We start from the raw sequence: 23,244 nt of genomic DNA, 5'->3' as shown, positions 1-23,244 counted from the left end.
CAATGTCAAAGGGTGCTTGGCAATTACAGGACGTGCTTGGATCAAGGAACAGTCGGAATTATAGTTGTAAACTGTTGTAGTTGCGCTGGAAAAGTCCCTGAGCTTCAAGCGCTAATAGAAAGCACAGAAGCTGATATCGTTATAGGTACAGAAAGCTGGCTAAAGCCTGAAATAAATTCTGCAGAAATTTTTTACGAAGTCTCAGACGGTGTTCAGGAAAGATAGATTAGGTAGAATTGGTGGTGGAGTGTTGGTGTCTGTCAGTAGTGGTTTATCTTGTAGTGAAGTCGAAGTAGATACTCCGTGCGAATTGGTGTGGGTGGAGGTTATACTTAACAGCCGAATTAAGTTAATAATTGGCTCCTTCTACCGACCCCCAGACTCCGATGATACAGTTGCGGAACAGTTCAGAGAAAGTTTGAGTCTCGTAACAAATAAATACCCCACTCATACGGTTATAGTTGGTGGGGACTTCAACCTACCCTCGGTATGTTGGCAAAAATACTTGTTCAAAACCGGTGGTAGGCAGAAAACGTCTTCCGAGATTGTCCTAAATGCATTCTCCGAAAATTATTTAGAGCAGTTAGTCCACGAACCCACGCGAATTGTAAATGGTTGCGAAAACACACTTGACCTCTTGGCCACAAACAATCCAGAGCTGATAGAGAGCATCATGACTGATACAGGGATTAGTGATCACAAGGTCATTGTAGCTAGGCTCAATACCATTTCTTCCAAATCCATCAGAAACAAACGCAAAATAATTTTATTTAAAAAAAGCGGATAAAGTGCCACTAGAAGCCTTCCTAAAAGACAATTTCCATTCCTTCCGAACTGACTATGCGAATGTAGACGAGATGTGGCTCAAATTCAAAGATATAGTAGCAACAGCAATTGAGATATTCATACCTCATAAATTGGTAAGAGATGGAACGGATCCCCCGTGGTACACAAAAAAGGTCCGAACGCTGTTGCAGAGGCAACGGAAAAAGCATGCGAAGTTCAGAAGAACGCGAAATCCTGAAGATGGGCTAAAATTTACAGACGCGCGAAATTTGGCACGTACTTCGATGCGAGATGCCTTTAATAGGTTCCACAACGAAACATTGTCTCGAAATTTGGTAGAAAATCCGAAGAAATTCTGGTCGTATGTAAAGTACACAAGAGGAAAGACGCAGTCAATACCTTCGCTGCGCAGTGCCGATGGTACTGTTATCGACGACTGTGCCGCTAAAGCGGAGTTATTGAACGCAGTTTTCCGAAATTCCTTCACCAGGGAAGACGAATGGAATATTCCAGAATTTGAAACACGAACATCTGCTAGCATGAGTTTCTTAGAAGTAGATACCTTAGGGGTTGCGAAGCAACTCAAATCGCTTGATACGGGCAAGTCTTCAGGTCCAGATTGTATACCGATTAGGTTCCTTTCAGATTACGCTGATACTATAGCTCCCTACTTAGCACTCATATACAACCGCTCGCTCACCGATAGATCTGTACCTACAGATTGGAAAATTGCGCAGGTCGCACCAGTGTTCAAGAAGGGTAGTAGGAGTAATCCATTTAACTACAGACCTATATCATTGACGTCGGTTTGCAGTAGGGTTTTGGAGCATATACTGTATTCAAACATTATGAATCACCTCGAAGAGAACGATCTATTGACACGTAATCAGCATGGCTTCAGAAAACATCGCTCTTGTGCAACGCAGCTAGCTCTTTATTCGCACGAAGTAATGGCCGCTATCGACAGGGGATCTCAAGTTGATTCCGTATTTCTAGATTTCCGGAAAGCTTTTGACACCGTTCCTCACAAGCGACTTCTAATCAAGCTGCAGAGCTATGGGGTATCGTCTCAGTTGTGCGACTGGATTCGTGATTTCCTGTCAGGAAGGTCGCAGTTCGTAGTAATAGATGGCAAATCATCGAGTAAAACTGAAGTGATATCAGGTGTTCTCCAGGGAAGCGTCCTGGGACCTCTACTGTTCCTGATCTATATAAATGACCTGGGTGACAATCTGAGCAGTTCTCTTAGGTTGTTCGCAGATGATGCTGTAATTTACCGTCTAGTAAGGTCATCCGAAGACCAGTATCAGCTGCAAAGCGATTTAGAAAAGATTGCTGTATGGTGTGTCAGGTGGCAGTTGACGCTAAATAACGAAAAGTGTGAGATGATCCACATGAGTTCCAAAAGAAATCCGTTGGAATTCGATTACTCGATAAATAGTACAATTCTCAAGGCTGTCAATTCAACTAAGTACCTGGGTGTTAAAATTACGAACAACTTCAGTTGGAAGGACCACATAGATAATATTGTCGGGAAGGCGAGCCAAAGGTTGCGTTTCATTGGCAGGACACTTAGAAGATGCAACAAGTCCACTAAAGAGACAGCTTACACTACACTCGTTCGTCCTCTGTTAGAATATTGCTGCGCGGTGTGGGATCCTTACCAGGTGGGATTGACGGAGGACATCGAGAGGGTGCAAAGAAGGGCAGCTCGTTTTGTATTATCGCGTTATAGAGGAGAGAGTGTGGCAGATATGATACACGAGTTGGGATGGAAGTCATTACAGCATAGACGTTTTTCGTCGCGGCGAGAGCTTTTTACGAAATTTCAGTCACCAACTTTCTCTTCCGAATGCGAAAATATTTTGTTGAGCCCAACCTACATAGGTAGGAATGATCATCAAAATAAAATAAGAGAAATCAGAGCTCGAACAGAAAGGTTTAGGTGTTCGTTTTTCCCGCTCGCTGTTCGGGAGTGGAATAGTAGAGAGATAGTATGATTGTGGTTCGATGAACCCTCTGCCAAGCACTTAAATGTGAATTGCAGAGTAGTCATGTAGATGTAGATGTAGATGTAGAGTTCGAACAGCGACAATTCTTAAATTTCGAATAAAAATTATCAGCAATGGCGGCCGAAGATGTCCGGCATAAGAAGTCATCTTCAGTTTGCCAACGGCGTTGTCACAGAAGGCGGAGGAGCTGACAGACGTTCAAGGCACTCTTGTCCTTGCGGTGGGAAACTATCACTAAAGGCGGATCAATCAGCAGTGACCAACGGCATACGGGTGCAGAAGGCATGATAACATGAAAACCTCTGCACTGAAGACAAATAAAACGTATCCATTGGACATGTGTGCTGTAAGTGAAAACTTGTCATGATGATCCCTGCATTGGTAAGAGATGCCAGACTAGTCCCCCATTCGAATATCTGGGAGGGGACTGCCAAGTGGGAAGTGACCACCAGAAAAAGATCGAATAAGGAACGAAAGGATAATGTTCTACGAGTCGTGGCGTGGAATGTCAGAGGTTTGATTGTGGTAGGGAAGCTACAAAATATGAGAAGATAAGCGCAAAGTCTCAGTTTATGTATAGCGAGGTTCAGTGAAGTGAAATGGAAGGAAATCAAGGATTTCTGGTCAGATGAGTATCGGGTAATATCAACGGGGGGGGGGGGGGGGGGGGAAATGGTATAACATAAGTAGGGTTCCTTATGAATAGGGAAGTAGGACAGGAAGTGAGTTACTGTGAACAGTTCAGTAATAGGGTTGTACTCACCGAATCTACAGAAAACCAAACCGACAACGGTAGTTCAGCAATACACGCCACTATCACAAACAGTTGAGATACAGAAAAGTGTTCAAGTGTACTGACAGAGTAGTTCAGAATATAGAGGGAGGTGAAAGTCTAATTGTCATGGGAGATGGGAAGGCGGTTGTAGGAAAGGTGTAGAAGAAAGGGTTGCGGGAAAATGTGGACATGGTGATAATAATAAGAGAAGTGAAAGACTGAGTTCTGCAATAAATTTCAGATGGTAATAGTAAATTCTCTGTTCAACAACCACAGGAGGAAGAGGTATTCTTGGAAAAGGCCGGAAGATAGCTGAAGATTCCAGTTAGATTACATCTTGGTTAGGCAGAGATTCCCAAATAAGATGTTGAATTATAAGGCGTAGCCAGGAGCAGATATAGACTCAGATCAGAATTTAGTATTGATGAAGATTAGGCTGAAGTTTAAGAGTTTAGTCAGGACGAATCAATGCGCAAAGACGTGGGGTACAGAAGTACTAAGGAATGAAGAGGTACGCTTGAAGTTCTCTGACGCTGTAAATGCTGTAGCGTGATAATGAATAGCTCAGTAGGCCGTTCACTTAAAAAGAAATGGACGTCTCTAAGAAGGGCAGTCACAAAAGTTGGAAAGAAAAACGTAGGTACCAGGAAGGTAATTGCGAGGAACCCATCGACCAAAGAATAAATAAGGAAATAAAAAAAATTCTGGGAAATTCAGGAACACACAAATTCAAGTCACTTAGGAAGAAATAAATAGGAAAAGCTGCAAGAAAAAGTGAAGAAATTGAAAAAGGAATGGTTGTCAGAATGATACACTCACCACATAGGAAATTCAAAACAACCTTCGTTGAAATTAAAAGCAAGAGTGGTAACATTAATAGTGCACTAGGAATCCCACTGTTAAAATCGGAGGAGAGAGGCTGAGAGAGTATATTGAAGGCCTCTATGAGGGGGAGGACTTTTCGATGACGTGATAGATGAAGGAGCAGGAGTCGATTGGGAAGAGATGGGGATCCAACATTAGAATTTAAAAGAGCGTTGGAAGACTTCAAATAATGAAGAGGGATTATTCCATCGGAATTTGTAAAATCATTTATGGAAGTGGTAACAAAACGACTGTTCACCTGTATGGAGTGTATGAGACTGGTGCTATACCATCAGACTTTCGGGAAAAAATCCACACAGTTCCGAAGATTGCAAAGCTTCAAGTTACTGACCAGAATAATATACAAAAGAATGAAAAAGAAAACTGAGGATGTTCCAGACGACGGTCAATTGGGTTTTAGGAGAGGTAAAGGTAGTTCTGACGTTGCGGTTGATGATGGAAGCAAGACTGAAGAAAATTCAAATACATTCAATGGATTTGAACCGAAGCGTTTGAGATGTAGTGGTACAGAAGAATGTTGAAAATTACGTGGAGTGATAAGGAATGAGGTGGTTCTCCGCGGAGTCGGTGAAGACAGGAATGTATAGAAAACAGTGACAAGAAGAAGGGACAGAACGATAGGACATATGTTAAGACATCAAGGAATGACTTCCATGATATTAGAGGGAGTCGTAGAGTATAAAAATTGTAGGGGACGACAGAGACTGGAATACATTCAGCAAATAATTGAATAATTGAGGTCGTAAGTTCCAAGTACTACTCTGAGATGAAAAAGTGGGCACAGGAGTGGGATTTTTGGTAGGCCGCAGGAAACCAGCCAGAAGCGTGAGTATTCATTCTTATTAATAATATTAATAATAATAATAATAATAATAATAATAATAAAAGAAAAAAAGAGAAAGAAAGAGAGATGTATTGCACATTTGCGAGAAAAACTAGGTCAGTTTACCTGCAGTTTGATATATGTTTTTTTTGTAAATAGCCTAAATTAATTAACTATAATTTACCATTGAAACTTGGAGATTCTTTTGTGCACTCCCTGCGTGTCGAACACTTGCTCAGGTATGGACTTGCTGTCTCGATGAGCTTCCATGCCAGTCTCTTTCGCCATGTTCTCCGCGCGCGTCGACGTTTAAGGAGGGGCGGATGTGTACTATTCGCAACGTCGAGGCGTAGCCATTAGCGGCGACCTCTATTTGCGTGTTTAGCGTCACCCATCTAAATGCGGCAAATGATGAAGGTTCCGGAGCCAGCGAAGCACTCATTGGCGACCAGTCTGGAATTACTGTATTCGAATAACCGCGGAGCGGTGCGATGGCAGCGTCCTGTGCGGTCGGCGTAAACACTGCTCATCCCGTACTACTGTTCCTGGATTATTCAATCACTGAAACAGAAATATACGTCCGACTCTGATGAACACCCGAAACAGAGTGACCAGCACAGCCGAAGTACTTTCTCAGGCGCGCCAAACCTACCCGAAGGTGTCCGAAGTATTTAGGTTGTAATATCATTACTCTTATGTTTCTCAAAACTAGCGAATTTTAATTAAAAAATACGGTAGACTCGAATGATAACCATGAGAGATTGTCATACTGAAAACCTGGTTAAACACAATGAAAAGTATACAAATAATTAATAAGAGAAGTTACGCGTTTTGGCGCTTAACACCCGAATGTGCCGACCAATGAGAGGCAAGTTCAGTACTATGGGCGGACTCTCCCACATGAATGATACATGCTGTACCATCTGCTGCTTGTACTTCACCACAATTTTGTACCATATGCTACTTCATGTGTATGAAACTGCATCGAGGCGATCTTCTAGCTGGATAGAATTCAGGTGGCCACAGCCAGGAATTTCACAAACATTCAAACATTATTAAGAGAGTTGCCCAGAAAGTAACGCACGGCATTTTTTTTCTCAGTCTCAAAACAATGCTACCAACGCGAAATCTTACGTATGTATTATTTGAAACCTCCTGAGTGACCGCGCCAAGTTATCATCACTTATGACAGATAGCGTAGCTGCAGGACAGTTTCAAAATGGCGTCTGTAGGTGATGTACGATACAAGCAATGTGCCATCATTGAATTTCTCACTATAGAGAAAGAAACTGCGAGGGATATTCACAGACGCTCATGCACAGTTTATGGAGCATCTGCTGTCGACAGAAGTACAGTAATTCACTGGACACGGAGGGTGAAATCATCAAAATGCGGTTCGGCGGAGTTCCACGATTTGTGGCGGTCGGGGAGACCATCCACGGCTGTCACATGTGACATGTCGCAGCGAGCTAATGTTGTCAATCGCGAGGACAGACGCGTTAAAGGATGCCATTCGTGGAAGACATTTTGAAGTATTGGCTCCGCCACCAGGACAAGGGTTGGTACCGACAGAGCACACACGACCTTGTTTCGCGCTGGAGGAATGCTATAGAACGGGATGGAGATTACTTGGAGAAATAAGGTGTGTAGATAAAACAACAATTTTTCGTGTGTGTGATTCTCATTATGTTCAAGAAACAATTGTTGAAGAAAATAATGCGGTGCATTACTTTCTGGGCAGCCCTGGTATAAGGAATGGCATTCTTTTCAACCTGTGGGTCGCGATCCCCTGGGGAGTTGCAAAGCCTTGCTCAGGGGATCGCGGTCGCAGGAGAAAGCAGTGGCAGCATGGCTGCTAACCCATGTTGATCATCTGCTATCGTATAAATGTCACCCGGAATTGACAAGGGTTTGTTAAAGCATCATGTAAATTCGCTCACGTTCAAGTCTGGCACTTATTTATAATAATGAATAAGTACATAATTTAAACATGTTGAAGAGTTCAAATACGCAAGCACTTGCAACAGTGAGATGCAACACGTTGTCTATCGATCTCTTCCCACTTCTGCGGAATGGAACTAGGGCGGCGAGATTCACTACGTCTTATACAGGTAGTATTTACCTCTGAGAGATTTGCAAGGAGAAGGGAAGGACCACATCAACTTCCGGGCTGGACCGGCGGTGCAGTGGCAGCGTCTTGTGTATTACTTACAACTTAGTTTACATGCCAGTCATCTGCTGTGATAAAAATATCAGACGAAATGAGAACAATTTATGAAAACGTATTTAAAAGATGGTCACGTTCAAATGTGATACAGAATGGCTGCAACAACAGGCACACAGCTCACGTGCAAGATTTGCCACGACCGTTACTAGAATGCATTTCAGTAACAAGCTTCGAACCAAACAATAGATCTCTAGGATTGGTAGCAATGGGACAAGGCAGGAAGTACAGCAATTTCTACCGAGCGGATCTAGGATGCATGACCTAAACTCAAACTTTAGTTCACACAGTGCATGTTGAAATTGTTTCTATTTTTCTAGTTCTGTTGCTTGATCGGGATTCCCACAAAATCGTCGTTGCTGGTCACCTGGTTACTTTTGATTTCTTTCGTGTAGTTAATTGTGGTGATTGCCGTGAAGTGAATCATTGTTTTTTTGATAGTGCTTTATAAAAGAGTTGAAAAATATCTTAAACTAGTACCATCATCTGTTAAAAAAATATACTACTTATCCTAGTAACTAATTAAAAAGAATGTTGTTTTGTTTTGAAACTGAATGAAAGTAAATGAAATAACCACCCAGCTAAACGTCTCAAAACTAATGGTCCTCAAAAACAAAACATAGGCCTGTGGAAAATGGTATTTATTTTTTATTAAAATTACGTAATTCCTTGTTTACCATTAATTCTGAATTGAGCATAATGTAGATTGTTTTATAATAAATACACCGCGTTAACGATGAATTAACGCAAAATTGGGAAATTGTTTTCAGGAACCTAACGATAACTAAATAAAGAAGATCCAATAAGTAACTGTGAGAAATTCGGAAAAAGATCTTGTTTACAAATTGAATATACAGTGGGACCTCTTTTAGCGAAGATAATTCAGTTCTGAATTTTCCCTGTACTGCGAAACACTCGTTATGCGAAACATTTTTCTGTTGGAATTCACGTAAAAAAAGGATAACGCATTCCATTCCGAAAAAAATACTAAAGCAGTTTATGAAATATACATCCTTTTTACAAGAAATCGTCTAAAGACATTTTTTACCTTATCTTCAAAATGAGTCATAAACATAGAAGACGGCTAGCTGAATGAAACATCAGCCTACGTATTGGTTAATGCGCACCTTTATTTAATTCTTATTGCTTAACGGCAACATATCTAAAATGGAATTCATATAGATGTATTTCAAGGCCATGAAGTAACATGAATCTTACTTGGAACACCGTCACAGAGAATTTGGCAGCATCGTCGACGAGACCCGATGGAGGTACCGGTTACAATAACTGCATCGCGCGGAGTGTCGCTTTAACAGTACAGCTGAATACTGCATTGTATCCGGCGTTGTCTTTGTCGGAGCGCCTAAGGTACTTTTTTAGTTATGATTAATAAAATTCTTTTCCGGGCTATTATGCCGTGGTCTGATGGATTTCGCATTGTAATCCGACGTTTCGTCCCCATCTGCGGAGGACATCTTCAAGGGGGTTCGTGGCTTCTGTTAACTTCCGAAACACACACTGTCTCACTACTGACTGCAGCAAATTTTTGTTTTCGCGTGCTCCCGCGCATAGGCGTGACGTCACATGTTTTGAATACGCGAGCGCAATTGGCCGTTGTCGGTTGCCGCCGTCCGCTGTTGCTATCATCCCATGGCGGAAGACTGGGACACATCTTCTTCAGCACCGGCATCCAGATGTCATTCAATTTCACGCCCTCCTCCTTCCTATTAAAATTCCTGGGGTGTTTCATAATCTCTATAGCCTCTCTGTAAAGCCTTTCATGATATCCGCTTGTGGCTGCCAGTACTTGAGTTCTATCAAAATAAATGTGGTGGTCTCCTGACTGCAAAGCGTGTTCCGCAACAGCTGATCTATCAATCTCTCCCCTTCTGCAATTGCCCTTGTGCTCTTCTAGTCGTTTTTTGACCGTTCTTTTTGTGGTACCCACATATACCTCCCCACAACTACACGGGATCCTGTAAATTCCTGCTTTTTCCAGCGGTTTACGAGCATCCTTAGCCAATCTCAGGTGTTCTTGTATCTTCCGGGTAGGTTTGTAAATCACCGCGATATTCCGTTTTTTCAATATTTTCCCTATGCGGTCAGTGACGTCCTTAATAAAAGGCAGGAAAACTTTCGATTTTGCAAGCGCTTGTGCATTGCTATGATTTTCACGCGGCGGTCTTAACGCTCTTTTTATCTCAGCAGCCGAGTAACCATTCCTGAGTAATGCATCAGTGAGGTGTTCCAGTTCCGTATCCAGTAGTCCAGGTTCACAGATGTTCCTCGCTCTATCCGCCAACGTTTTTATTATGCCTCGCTTTTGCTGTGGGTGGTGGTTCGAATCCCGGTGTAGATAACGATCCGTGTGCGTGGGTTTCCGGTAAACTGTATGGCCTAGGCTACCAACCTGTTTCTTGTAAACTAGCACATCCAGAAAATTTAGTCTCCCTTCTGCCTCCTCCTCCATGGTAAACTGAATCTTCGGATTAATACCGTTTAGATGTTTGTGAAAACGGCCTACTTCCTCTCTGCCATGCCTCCACAACACAAACGTATCATCTACGTAGCGGAACCAGATATTCGGTTTTTTGTTGGCAGTTTCTAGAGCCTGCGCCTCGAATTTTTCCATGAAAAAGTTAGCTATAACCGGGCTTAAGGGGCTCCCCATTGCCACGCCACCAGTCTGTTCGTAGAACTCATCGTTCCATTTGAAATATGTGGTCGTAAGGCAATATTTAAATAGTTCGGGCATAATAGCCCGGAAAAGAATTTTATTAATCATGACAGTTCCGGCCGTGAAAGTTTACATTTTACACTTTTTTAGTTGTGATAATAATAATGATAATAATAATAATAATAATAATATATTACGCTCTTTTTTCCTCCGCGTTTTCTGTTACATAGACATTTTTTTCCCGCGGAGCATAAGCCATGTCGTCAAGAGTAAGGTCAATAACAATAATGGTACGATCCAGAGTTTATACGCAAATCCGCAGCGCTCGGCACAAGTGCAATTTGATGCCTGATGACTAATGTCTCTCATTTGTATTATTAAAAAGCATACTTGACACTTACAAAGATTTTATTCATAGGGCAACACCAGCGATATCTGCCACAGATGCCTCGTAGCCAGATGAAAGTAAGCAAGGGTTGTAGGTCCTAGAATACAGTAAACATGCAAGTTTCCCTGTGAAGGCTGTGCCTGTTTATTTTTTAATAATTTGTCAAATCGTGGTTCTATTTTTGAGACACAAATCCCCAAATCATTTTCTAGATGAAGACTATTTCTCTTCTTAGTTATTATGTTGACCATTGAAGAGAACACTAATTCACAAAGGTAGGAAATGGTGAATGGCACTAATAATTTGAAGGCTTCCTTTGCCAGCTGTGGATACTCTTCTTTTCTCATCATCCAGAAGACGACAATATTTTGCGAATTAAATTCCATTTTAATAGCAAACAGGATCAAAAAAGTAATTCGCATATCCAGATTCAGAATCTTGTAAGCACATCAACAATCCACCTTTTAGTTCCAGAACTCGTGTCAATACCTTTCCTTTGGAAAGCCACCTGACCTCTGTGCGATTTTGATGGAGCGAACCCATGTCTTCACAAATGATCCTGAACAGTCTAGTTTGCAATGTTTTACATTTAATAGTGTTTACAACTTTGATCACCTTTTTAAGCACATCATTTAAATAAGAAGCTAAAATCGTGGCTGCCAGAGCCTCTCGATGAAGAAAGCAGTGTGCCCGTGAAACATTTAATTTTGCGACGAACCCCTCTTTCACTGGCAGTCATAGCTTTAGCTATCACCTACAAAAGGTGATACATTTTGTCCAATAAATCTCGTAGCTGCGAGTCCTTTCTAAAAACATGTCATACAAAGATTGTCCAGTAGTGTTCGCAGAGAGTTCTTTCATCTGTTTCAGAGCGCACAGATACTATAAATTGGGCACAAGCTGAAACATCAGTACATTCATCAAACTGCAAAATAAAATATGGGCTCTTCTTTAATTTTTGGACTACCTGTTCTCGAATGTCACCAGCCATGTCGTTTATTCTGCGTTCAGTGGTATTATAAGAAAGTGGTATGCTTTTTAGATCGTTTGCCTCTTGCTCACCTAAAATAATTTCAACCATATCCAGGGCTGCTGGCGAAATATGATTCCCTGCATCTGTATGAGGCTTCCCTGCTTTAGCGACTCGGAATGAGAACTAGGTAACTAGCTAGTAACACTTTCTCATTGATACTGGATATCAAAAATCAGATAAAATAATATTGTTAAATCAGAGAAACGAATAAAAAATCACAAACATTAATACTATTTTAAATCAACGAATGACATTACTATTTTCTTACCTTAATGGTAGTAGTTTGCTGTTGGTTAAGTGTTTTCATTTTCCTTTCGAAGAAAATCCAATGATTCATCAGCTTCCTTGGAATGTTAAGTTGAGAGGTGACGCATAAGCTTTGCAATACTATGCCGCAAATTACACGTTGAGGTTTAATGTTCATGACAGTAAAATCATACTTCAGATAACTGTCGTCATACAGTCTTTTTTTGTATTTTGATTCGCTTCCGCCACTGCCGTGGAGGGCTGGACAGATCTTTTCAGAAGGGCGAAGACAATAATCACGTCCTTACTTGCTGGCGTACTCAGAAATCTGATTGTAGTGACTGAAACCGCGCGACTATGCCCCCGCTGACTCCTCACACCCACGCCTCTACCGCGGCAAAGCATGTATCTCTACATGCAGATCATTGCTACCTCTTTTCATATTGCACTAGATTTCTCTATCAGTATCCTAAAGAAAATTAAACACGTTGCCTTTGAAATCGCTGACATACTTTTATTATGCCTCTGGGAGACGCCAGAATATTTTTATTTGGAAAGGGGTGTGGTATACAAAAAGGCTGAAAAACACTGGCCTACAGGAATTGTTATAAAATGTAGTACTGCAAGACACATTTCATTTCTACAGATTACATGTCCTCATTGATGTAAGTCGTCTGTAATATCAAACACTGCCATGTTATTATTTTCTCTGCTAGCTGCTTTTATCAGAATCATATTTGCAAGAACTGAACTGTCGATATGAAGTTATTAAAAAAAAATATATGCTTGAAGCCAGATTTTCATTGGAGCAAACAAGCTAACAATCACGAGCAAAACGAATTCTCTCTGGTGTACCCAGTAGGCCTCTTGCAGGTCTTTCAACTAGTCGTCACTCTACCTACATAAATGTCCCTGTCCTTCGCCAGTTACCTAATATAACGTGGAATCCGAACCACATGTCTTTCGTGGTCACTCCACCTTATGTGAGAAGTGAATGTTCGGTTAAAAATCATAGTGAAAAAGTCCTGGTCTGAAAGGGATTTGATCCCACGCTCCCTGGATCACAAGCGCGCGCGCTTTACTAGACAACCCAATTTAGAACAAAAAACTAAAAAGAATATGACCATTACATCTTACATGCGTATCTGTGTCACCTCTTTAGATGATGCTCGATGACAGTAATTAGTGTTCTGTTTATAAATTTCCCCTCAGTGATTATGGACCAGAGGTAAGGAGAGATTGAGATGGAATTCCGTGCAAAGTTCACGATCTCCAAGCAAGTCACGCTTCGATGCAAAGTGAGACACTTAAATTCTTCCTTCTCTGCGCTGTTTTGCACACTCCATTAAGAACAGTGCACTCGCTATGTAAAATAATCCTCACTGAATAGCAAAGTTTCGCATTGTGGCCCAAAAAAGATGGAGATGTATCCTGTATGCCGAATATTAGCTCCAAAAACTAAAAGCTAATAACACAGCGTTCATAGGCAATGTTTGCTACCTGATGTTCTCTTCCGTCCCCTATAGTGTAAACGATTCTACCCACATGCAAGGGAATGGCAGTGACTTTTCTGCAAATGCTCATTCGCACGTGTTTCGCTTCCATTCGGTCTATTGTAAACCAGGCTTTAGGGGCTTAAAATTGGTGTCTCTGAACTCCGGAAAATTCCACTAAGCAGTGCTGCGCAAGTGATTGCCGAGTCGCGTACTAGGTGTGCAGGGCTGTACGAGCCGCTGTTGCAAGCTGTTCTTCGCGCAACAAAAATGTGTAGCTTCAACATTTTCTACAAAATACTTGGCAGTGCCTCTTACCAGCTAAAATTTTGGCAGTGCATTTCTTTCTTTGGCTTCTTCTAATGTAAAAAATTTCGGTGTAGGTTTCGACATGTCGTTTTGGACCATTCCCTTGTAAGATTCAGAAGTTTCGTCTTTTTGCCGTCGTGTAGCGCTGATTGGCGCATATTAGCTGAGTTGGAAACTTTCCCCTATGTCAACACGTTGTAGGTGTGGCCATCGCCGCCAACCTTGTGTGAATGCTCTGAAAAGCTAATCATTTGCATATCACAGCATCTTCTTCCTGTCGGTTAAATTTCGAGTCTGTAGCACATCATCTTCGTGGTGTAGCAATTTTAATGACCAGTAGTGTATTATTCTCAGTCTTGCCTTAAATTTCGAAGTCCCTTAATTATCCTGTAACATTCCAATGGTTAGACGACCCACAAATACCAAATATTGCCTGCTGCATATCTCACTGTGAGTGTGTGTCCGCTGCACACATTGGCCAAACATAAAAATTAGTTGTTTAATGTTCATGGAAGATATCGAGCATTGCACTTGCTTGTCTAGTATGGCAATAAACTTTTTTTTTTTGTTGAGCAGTGAGAGTTATTTCGATCTCCCCAATGTCTGAATCTTTGTTTTGTGTTTTTCATAATGATTTTGATTATATATGTTGCAGACAACATCATTCTACAGCAAGGTTTTAGCATAACTCAAGTTAAGTATGTTTCAATTATTTTTAAAATACTTACGAAGAGTCCAAGAAAATGCAACTAATATCTGAAAGGGGAGAGACACCAAAAGATAAGTGGTTTGCATTGAGAAATGTTTTCGAAAGGGTCCTGGATATACAGCCCATACTGTAGGAATATCATTGGAGTGAGCATTGTGTAATGCACACGTCACCAGCATCTAACGAAAATAGGTGCATGGCCTGTGTATAACACTGTTTGCATTTTGAGCAAAGACTGAAACTTTAACACCACACTTATTTGCCCTATTTGAACATATTGTGAGAGTATGCTCCTATGAAAGACACTGATAACTTTCGAAATCGGTTAAGGGCGCGCCTCTTGTTGTGGCAGAGAAACTGGTGCGGCTGGTTGGGTTAGCGTACTTGTTAAGACGGCTAAGAAAGCATGGCGACCTTGCTGAGCAAAGCCCAGAAGGGCGCAAAAGTCTCACGGCGTTGCCAGTGGTTGGTGGACACTGAGAGCAGGACAAATATCAGGCCTGCAAGAGAGCGAGCAGGTAACTGCATGCTCTGACGTGTGGTGTGGGCTGTAAAAACGGAAGACATGCAGGCATTGGAGAAAGACATAGAAAGGAAATGTGGCATGGGTGAACTGAGTGACCTGCGTAGACATGAAATGAAATTAAATTCAATAAAACCTGATATAGACAAATTTCACAGAAGACAACAACATAATTACAAAGAGAGAAATGAGACAAGCATGTGGGTGACAAAGCGCCCTCGGTTGGAAAAGTAATTGGGAAAGATACTCAATTATTTTGCAAACAAAATGGATTTCGAAATTTAATGTCCATGGATAGGATGCATACAGGACTATCGGAAAATAATAGTACATATTCTGTAAACATTGTATACATTACTTTTTTGTAAAAAGTGAAACACTCAGAAGTAATGGTGTGCAACGCAGCATCATAAGAGGACATGTAGAACAGCGGAACCATGACAAGTGATTTAAATGTCAGAGAGGTGACTGGACATAGCCCCAACAGCGCCCTCTATTGTGTGATTAGAAAGGTTAGTATTATGCAACGCTCAGTTCGCTGCAGAGATGTCATATGGAGTGGAAACGAGTAACTAAGTGACACTATGTCTCCTTGATATCACAAGGTGGGATATTGGCATGGCAGTGCGTTCTAACAAGGCAGAATGATTGCTCGCTTGGAGGCGAGTCCGTCGTTCCGTGGGAATGTGGCTCATACACGGCAAACTGCTTCAACAGTGAGGCCCTTGTGGAACCAACGGAGAATATGGTATTGGACGACACAACGAGACCACAGTCCACTTGGTCGTATCGGTCAGAAAGTCTGCAGTATTGGTGCAGCACTGGATCACTGCAAAGGGTGTGGACATGTCTGCGTCAACAGTTCGACGCTATCTTCTGTGGGGTGGACTGCTGGCACACATGGTACTGCTCTAGCTTCCAGTGACCCACCAACGCCGCTGACTGCAATGGACACGTGAACGCCGACACTGACACGCTGAGTGGCAAAATGCCAATGTATTCTGATGAGTTCCACTTCAACTTGCACTGCAGTCACTGCCACATACGAGTTCGATGGCGCCGTGGTGAACACAATCAGGCAGACTGTACTGTTGAGTGGCATGGCGGACAAAGCCGTAATAATGGTTTGCGGCATCATTGCCTATAACACGCGATCTCGCCACATACGTCTTGAGGGCAATCTGAACAGCTACCACTACACCACGAAACTTTTACAGTCCGAGGCACTGCCCCTCCTGCAGGCTGTTCCAAGTGCCATATGTCAGCAGGACTACGCCCAGCCACATGTGACAAGGAATATGCAAGCCTATTTCGAAGAACGACAGATACCACTTCTTCCCTGTCCTGCCCGTTCGCCTGACATGAACCCATCGAAGGTCTCTTGGATATAGTGAGTCGACAACTTCTTTGTTCAGGTCCTCCTACAGCCGAAGATGACGCATTGTGGACGCAGCATTACCCTGTATTGAATTTCCAAATTCACAGTGCATCTAAGGTCTGTAATTCTAATCATTTGTGTAGCGTCATGTCCCTAACCAGTGGAATATACACTCATGGAAATGGAAAAATGAACACACTGACACCGGTTTGTCAGACCCACCATACTTGCTCCGGACACTGCGAGAGGGCTGTACAAGCAATGATCACACGCACGGCACAGCGGACACACCAGGAACCGCGGTGTTGGCCGTTGAATGGCGCTAGCTGCGCAGCATTTGTGCACCGCCGCCGTCAGTGTCAGCCAGTTTGCCGTGGCATACGGAGCTCCATCGCAGTCTTTAACACTGGTAGCATGCCGCGACAGCGTGGACGTGAACCGTATGCGCAGGTGACGGACTTTGAGCGAGGACGTATAGTGGGCATGCGGGAGGCCGGATGGACGTACCGCCGAATTGTTCAACACGTGGGGCGTGAGGTCTCCACAGTACATCGATGTTGTCGCCAGTGGTCGGCGGAAGGTACACGTGCCCGTTGACCTGGGACTGGACCGCAGCGACGCAGGGATGCTCGCCAAGACCGTAGGATCCTACGCAGTGCCGTAGGGGACCGCACCACCACTTCCCAGCAAATTAGGGACAATGTTGCTCCTGGGGTATCGGCGAGGACCATTCGCAACCGTCTCCATGAAGCTGGGCTACGGTCCCGCACGCCGTTAGGCCGTCTTCCGCTCACGCCCCAACAACCTGCAGCCCGCCTCCAGTGGTGTCGCGACAGGCGTGAATGGAGGGACGAATGGAGACGTGTCGTCTTCAGCGATGAGAGTCGCTTCTGCCTTGGTGCCAATGATAGTCGTATGCGTGTTTGGCGCCGTGCAGGTGAGCGCCACAATCAGGACTGCATACGACCGAGGCACACAGGGCGAACACCCGGCATCATGGTGTGGGGAGCGATCTCCTACACTGGCCGTACACCTCTAGTGATCGTCGAGGGGACACTGAATAGTGCACGGTACATCCAAACCGTCATCGAACCCATCGTTCTACCATTCCTAGACCGGCAAGGGAACTTGCTGTTCCAACAGGACAATGCACGTCCGCATGTATCCCGTGCCACCCAACGTGCTCTAGAAGGTGTAAGTCAACTACCCTGGCCAGCAAGATCTGCGGATCTGTCCCCCATTGAGCATGTTTGGGACTGGATGAAGCGTCGTCTCACGCGGTCTTCACGTCCAGCACGAACGCTGGTCCAACTGAGGCGCCAGGTGGAAATGGCATGGCAAGCCGTTCCACAGGACTACATCCAGCATCTCTACGATCGTCTCCATGGGAGAATAGCAGCCTGCATTGCTGCGAAAGGTGGATATACACTGTACTAGTGCCGACATTGTGCATGCTCTGTTGCCTGTGTCTATGTGCCTGTGGTTCTGTCAGTGTGATCATGTGATGTATCTGACCCCAGGAATGTGTCAATAAAGTTTCCCCTTCCTGGGACAATGAATTCACGGTGTTCTTATTTCAATTTGCAGGAGTGTATTTCACTGTCTCTGTCTTGGTGTTTCGCTTTTTCCGATCATTAGCGTATTTTAAATTACAGGCCGATATATGCTTTCCATGCATCAGAACATGAATTCTCACCAAAATTGTTAATAAAACAGCGAAAGCAGCGGCAGTAAACGTAGGTATTGATGTGTGATTGTATTTGGTTTTATTTATATTTATTTATTAGCAACAAACAGCCCAAAGTAGAGTTTACAATAACAAAATCTCAATTATTGAGCAAAAGCCAAGGGCACCAATGAAAAGTTGAGTAAATCGACATCAAACTCATGTATAACACATATCTGTAACACAGAATTAATAGTTTTTGAGGACAAAAGTGTATAAATTTGAGTCACGATCATGCTTGGGTTTAAATAATCGGCAGCCATCTTACGTGAAAAGCATTCAGCTTTGAGGACTGAAGCAAGCAAGAAGTACGTGTGAGTAACGATTAGGTAACCACTCGGTGTTAACTCGAGGTCTTGTCTTTCTTTGTGTGCCTCGACAACGAATTCTTTGGAATAATTCACATTAAGTGAAGCCCACAAATCATTGAAGCTTTTCTCAACTATTTGCTAGCAATCTGAACTTGTGATTTTAAATGATTTGCAAATGTGGAATTTTAATTTCAAAAATGGTTCAAATGGCTCTGAGCACTATGGGACTTAACATCTGTAATCATCAGCCGCCTAGAACTTAGAACTACTTAAACCTAACTAACCTAGGGACATCACACACATCCATGCCCGAGGTAGGATTCGAACCTGCGACTGCAGCGGTCGCGTAGTTCTAGACTGAAGCGCCTAGAACCGCTCGGCCACTCGAGCCGACGGAATTTTAATTTAAAACGGTCGCTAAATGAACTTCGGTAAATTTCCCAGATTACACTGGAATTTTAAGCGGTACTTAACGCGGAATACTGGTAGTCTCTACGATCTTGCGCGACCGTCGTTTAAGTAATTAATAAAAAATCAAGTTGATAAAGAGACAGTGGGTAATTTCAGGGTTATGTTAACTGAATTTTGTGGAGGGAGAAAGGAACAGAAATGGAAGGAACTATTGACGTCGGCTGCATCAGGACTTTATGCGGAATTAGTGGCGACGGTAAAAGTGTACGCCGGATTGGAATTCGAGCAGGGGATCTTCTGCCTATTAGGCAGTTGGGTTAACGACTGCGCCATCTGGACACAGCGTCGGATGAAACTGTGTGCACTATCTCGGCAGGCCTCCTGGCCGACCCACCTAGTTCCATCTAGCCGCAGTCTCTGTCCATGTCCTCCTCGCTCGATACTTTGAGATTCCAGGAGGAGGTCGAACGTACTTTGTAATTGCGCATCTGCACTAAAGGTAGTGCATTCATTGCCCATCGTGTGAATCTGTTATATGAGTGCGTGGCGTCTGCTCTTTCGGACAAGTACGAAAGAACAGACACTCATATAATTTCAGTATTATATAAATCATAAAATGCAATGAGACGCCAGCATTATTTTTCGCCTCATATTCATGCTTGCACGTTTTTTTGAATGTTTACTGCTATATTTCGAGAGTAAATGTGACAAATCCCTTTGCTTGTCCCCTAGACGGTAGTGTAGAAAGAAAGGAAACCATGCGTTCGGATACCCTAGAAACAGTGGCTTTGGGCTAATTTAAATTTATAATTAATACACAAGCACATGTGGGCTCAAGAGCTAAAATCAACACACAATTTTGTGTAGCACGATTTTATTAATTTTTAACAACAACTAGTACTGCCACCGAATTTATGTATTATAATGGGCAATCAGAGAGGTTCCGTTTAAGAGCGTTGCTGCAGCATATACACAGCGTGGCGCGACTCCGATGCGGGTATATAAGCACCGACATGTAGGCAAGGGATTAGTGTGACTACGTGCGGTAAATACGGATACGTGAACCATGGCGAGATTATCAGCAAGTGCGTCCAAAAAGAACCAACAAGCTATTTTTCTTTCCTTGCTTCCAAAGGACAAACACCGGTCGACATTCACTGGAGAATGAAAAGTGTATATGTGGCAGTATGTCTGTTGAAAAGCACAGTTGTGAAATGGTGCCTTGAGTTCCAAGAGGTGCCGCAGCTTTATGGTTCAAATGGCTCTGAGCACAATGGGACTTAACATATGAGGTCATCAGTCCCCTACATTTAGGACTACTTAACCCTAACTAACCTAAGAACATCACACACATCCACCCCCGAGGCAGGATTCGAACCTGCGATCGTAGCAGCAGCGCAGTTCCGGACTGAAGCTCCTACAACCACTCGGTCACAGCGGCCGGCGAAACCAATCTGTAATGGCGCCGTAAAATAATTTATTAAGGATCGAGTGCAGTACAAAATCTAAGAAATAGCAGTGGTTATCCCTTCATTCCCTATAGTGAACAATATAGCGAGATCTGAGCTGTGAAACTTTCTACAAAGAAGCGAAACGCCCTTTCATTTATCTTTTCAAAGATTTAAGCCAAGCTTATTCCAGATATTCTAAGAAAATTATTAACATGCATATGAAATTCGTGTACAAAATACTTGATACCTTTTAGAGCGATGTTTCTGTGTTAGCATGTAATGAGATTCAAACCCTGCAAGAATGCTTAGAGGCAAATCTTCTGCCCCATCTTAGTCACATGACAGCATCGATGTATCTTGGCGATGAAACTTCCGTGGAGCTTGCTCCATAGATGTTCCTACTGTGTGGCAGCACCCATGGAAGTATAATGCGGGGAGCTGTCATGACGTCAAAAAGTCGAAGGCGGTGTCCGCCATGTTACTAGTACCGAAGTTAGCAGCTGGTGAAAGTGTTTTGATAAAAAAAAGCCAGAGTAGATCATTTATAGGTCTGCCAATCGTTCTTACGATAGTCCAAAGTGCACAGGAATCGCGTTTTATTCGTAAGAGGACTTCTTTAAGCTATATTTTCTTTATGTATGTGAATATTAGTTGCTCTGATTATTTCTGTAATTTGGACTTAGATTACCTATCAATTCAAGTCTAAGAGCGCTCTGGTTGAACCCTGCGAGAAGAAAATATTGCAAACGGTCCAGCATAACAAATATGGTCTTACCATTTTCGGGAAGAGCACGTATACGGAACATCAGTTTCGTCTTTAAGGAAAATGTTGGATTGCGAAATCAGCCTTTTCGCATCACACACTTCGCTCCTATGTTATTCGAAACATGTAAAGAGAAGGACGTTAGATTAACGAGGGCAAATTCGTCGTATTACTCGATGAAATATGCGTCTAAAACCAGAAAAACTTCTGAATATGCCTTTCTGACACTGTGTTATTCACGAAAGCACTGTAATGTTTACTATTCAAAACAACTGTTGAGTGGCCACGACATAAATTAAGAACAAGAAAGCAACTGTAAACATAGTTTGCTAATATTTAGGGCCTACTAACTTAGCGGCTGCGGCTTCAAAGTAATGTACAGCTTTGTCTCTAGAGTCACCTCCCCCCCCCCCCCCCCATTACTCCTTCATGGTAGCACCACGAACTAGCACCAAGGCTATCGGGGAATTCAATGATGTCTGTAGAGAAGTAGTTACGGCAGATCTGGTGACTTCAGATGTGAACTATCCACCCGATGTCACCTGAGTAAGAAATCAATAGGAGAAATTTAGACTTGTTAAAAAAATAGCCCCAGTCGACTGTTAGTGGTTCGATTGTGAAGTTGAAATTCGGCGAAGGAAAACCACTGCCAGATCATGACCTGTTACCCTCCTATTCCTGATGGACGGAGATTGTCGAACATTGCGGAGGATAATTGCATAAAACCGCATGAATTCAGCGGATGCAATCGCTCGTGAGTTCCGAGGTGCTATGGGCAGTCCAGCTGACACAGTGATTGTGTGTAGGCAGTTCAGAAGTGTGGAGTACAATGGCCGAGTAGCGCTTCATAAGGTACATACATCTGTAGTCAACGCTAAGCAAAGCTTGTGATGATGTAAAGAGCGACGCCATTGGAAACGACTGATCTGAATTGATGAATCACGCTGCATCCTGCGGCAATCCAGCGGAAGGGTTTGGGTTTGGTGAATGCCTGGAGAACGCTGGCTGACATCATGTGTAGTGCCAGCCGGGGTGTACGGTGGAAATGATATTACGGTGAGGGGCGGGGGGGGGGGGGGGGGGGGGGCGTGCTTAGGATGCGTTGCTTACTTAAGAAAGAGAATTTTTTTTAAATTTGTGGTACGGTCGTACGGTCTTACGGGAAGAAACTGCTGAGGTCATCGGTCCCTAAGCTAACACACTATTTAATCTAACTTAAACTAACTTAATCTAAGGACGACACACACACCCATGCCCGAGGGAGGATTCGAACCTCTGACGGGAGAAGCCGCTAAGAAAAAGCTAAATGCGAAAGGAAATGGGCACATTTTATAGCGTTTGTTTGCATGGACGTGTTCTGCAGCGGCTGTTACCATCATTTATTATTGGTTTATCCGACTTACTCTTACCGCAACAGCGTTAAGCGTAAGAGAGAAAAAATGGACATTTAACAGAACTGCGTACTGCGTCTCTCTCTGCCTTCTGGTATTGACAACCTCCCGTGAGGTGGGTATCGGAGTGTTTGTCTGTTGACATTTACTCCACCAGAATAAGATAAAAATTGTTTGTCTGGGATTAAAAGGATTAACGAAGACTTGTCTGAGCTCGCCAGGATAAAATACTGTGGGTGCTAGGGAACTAGCGGTGCGAGGAAGAAGAATGTTTGTTCTTCTTCTTCTGCTTGACTCTTGGTATAGCAGCAATAATGCGCTGCCAGTCATGTTCAGTAAAGATAGGGAAGCGGATTATAAGATCCAAGTCCCTCTTATGAACGACGGCGGTCAGACTTGCAATGGCCCAACCGAAGTCATAAGGTCGGTGGGTAGAGGAGGTTTAGGAACATTGGGATCGGTGAAAGAGTAGGGGCTACTGTTGTGTGCCTTCGGCTTGTCACGCAATCATTTCGCGACCGTCTTTAGTAGTCCTGGCGCGTATTGACTACCTCTTCTGCATCCTGTTCTTGGCCGGGTACAGCAGTTATGACTTCATATCCCAGCAGCGGTTGTTCCGCCTTGCCCTCGGGAGGGCGGGCGGGCGGTTCGTTGTCTTTGGCTACGCCTTCCCGCGTTACTGGTGGAACTGGGTCGGAATCTTGTTTCTGCAGGCCCTCCCCTTTCGAGGACGGGGCAGACCTCTCTGTCGCCACCTCCATGGACACCCCCACAGCACCTTGCCTTGCCGCACAGGCCGGGAGAGCGTCCGTCTGCGTGGCGATGGTGGCGGTCGAACGTCTCGCCCCTTTAGAGACTTGTAAGCCAGCGACTCGCAGAGTTGCGCGAGCTGAAGGCGCACCTCGTCCGCCTCAGCCAGAAGTGCAGCCT

This window comes from Schistocerca gregaria, chromosome 1 (genome assembly GCF_023897955.1).
Source record: "Schistocerca gregaria isolate iqSchGreg1 chromosome 1, iqSchGreg1.2, whole genome shotgun sequence".
In the NCBI taxonomy this organism is placed as follows: domain Eukaryota; kingdom Metazoa; phylum Arthropoda; class Insecta; order Orthoptera; family Acrididae; genus Schistocerca; species Schistocerca gregaria.
Note: the sequence above shows the minus strand (reverse complement) of the source record.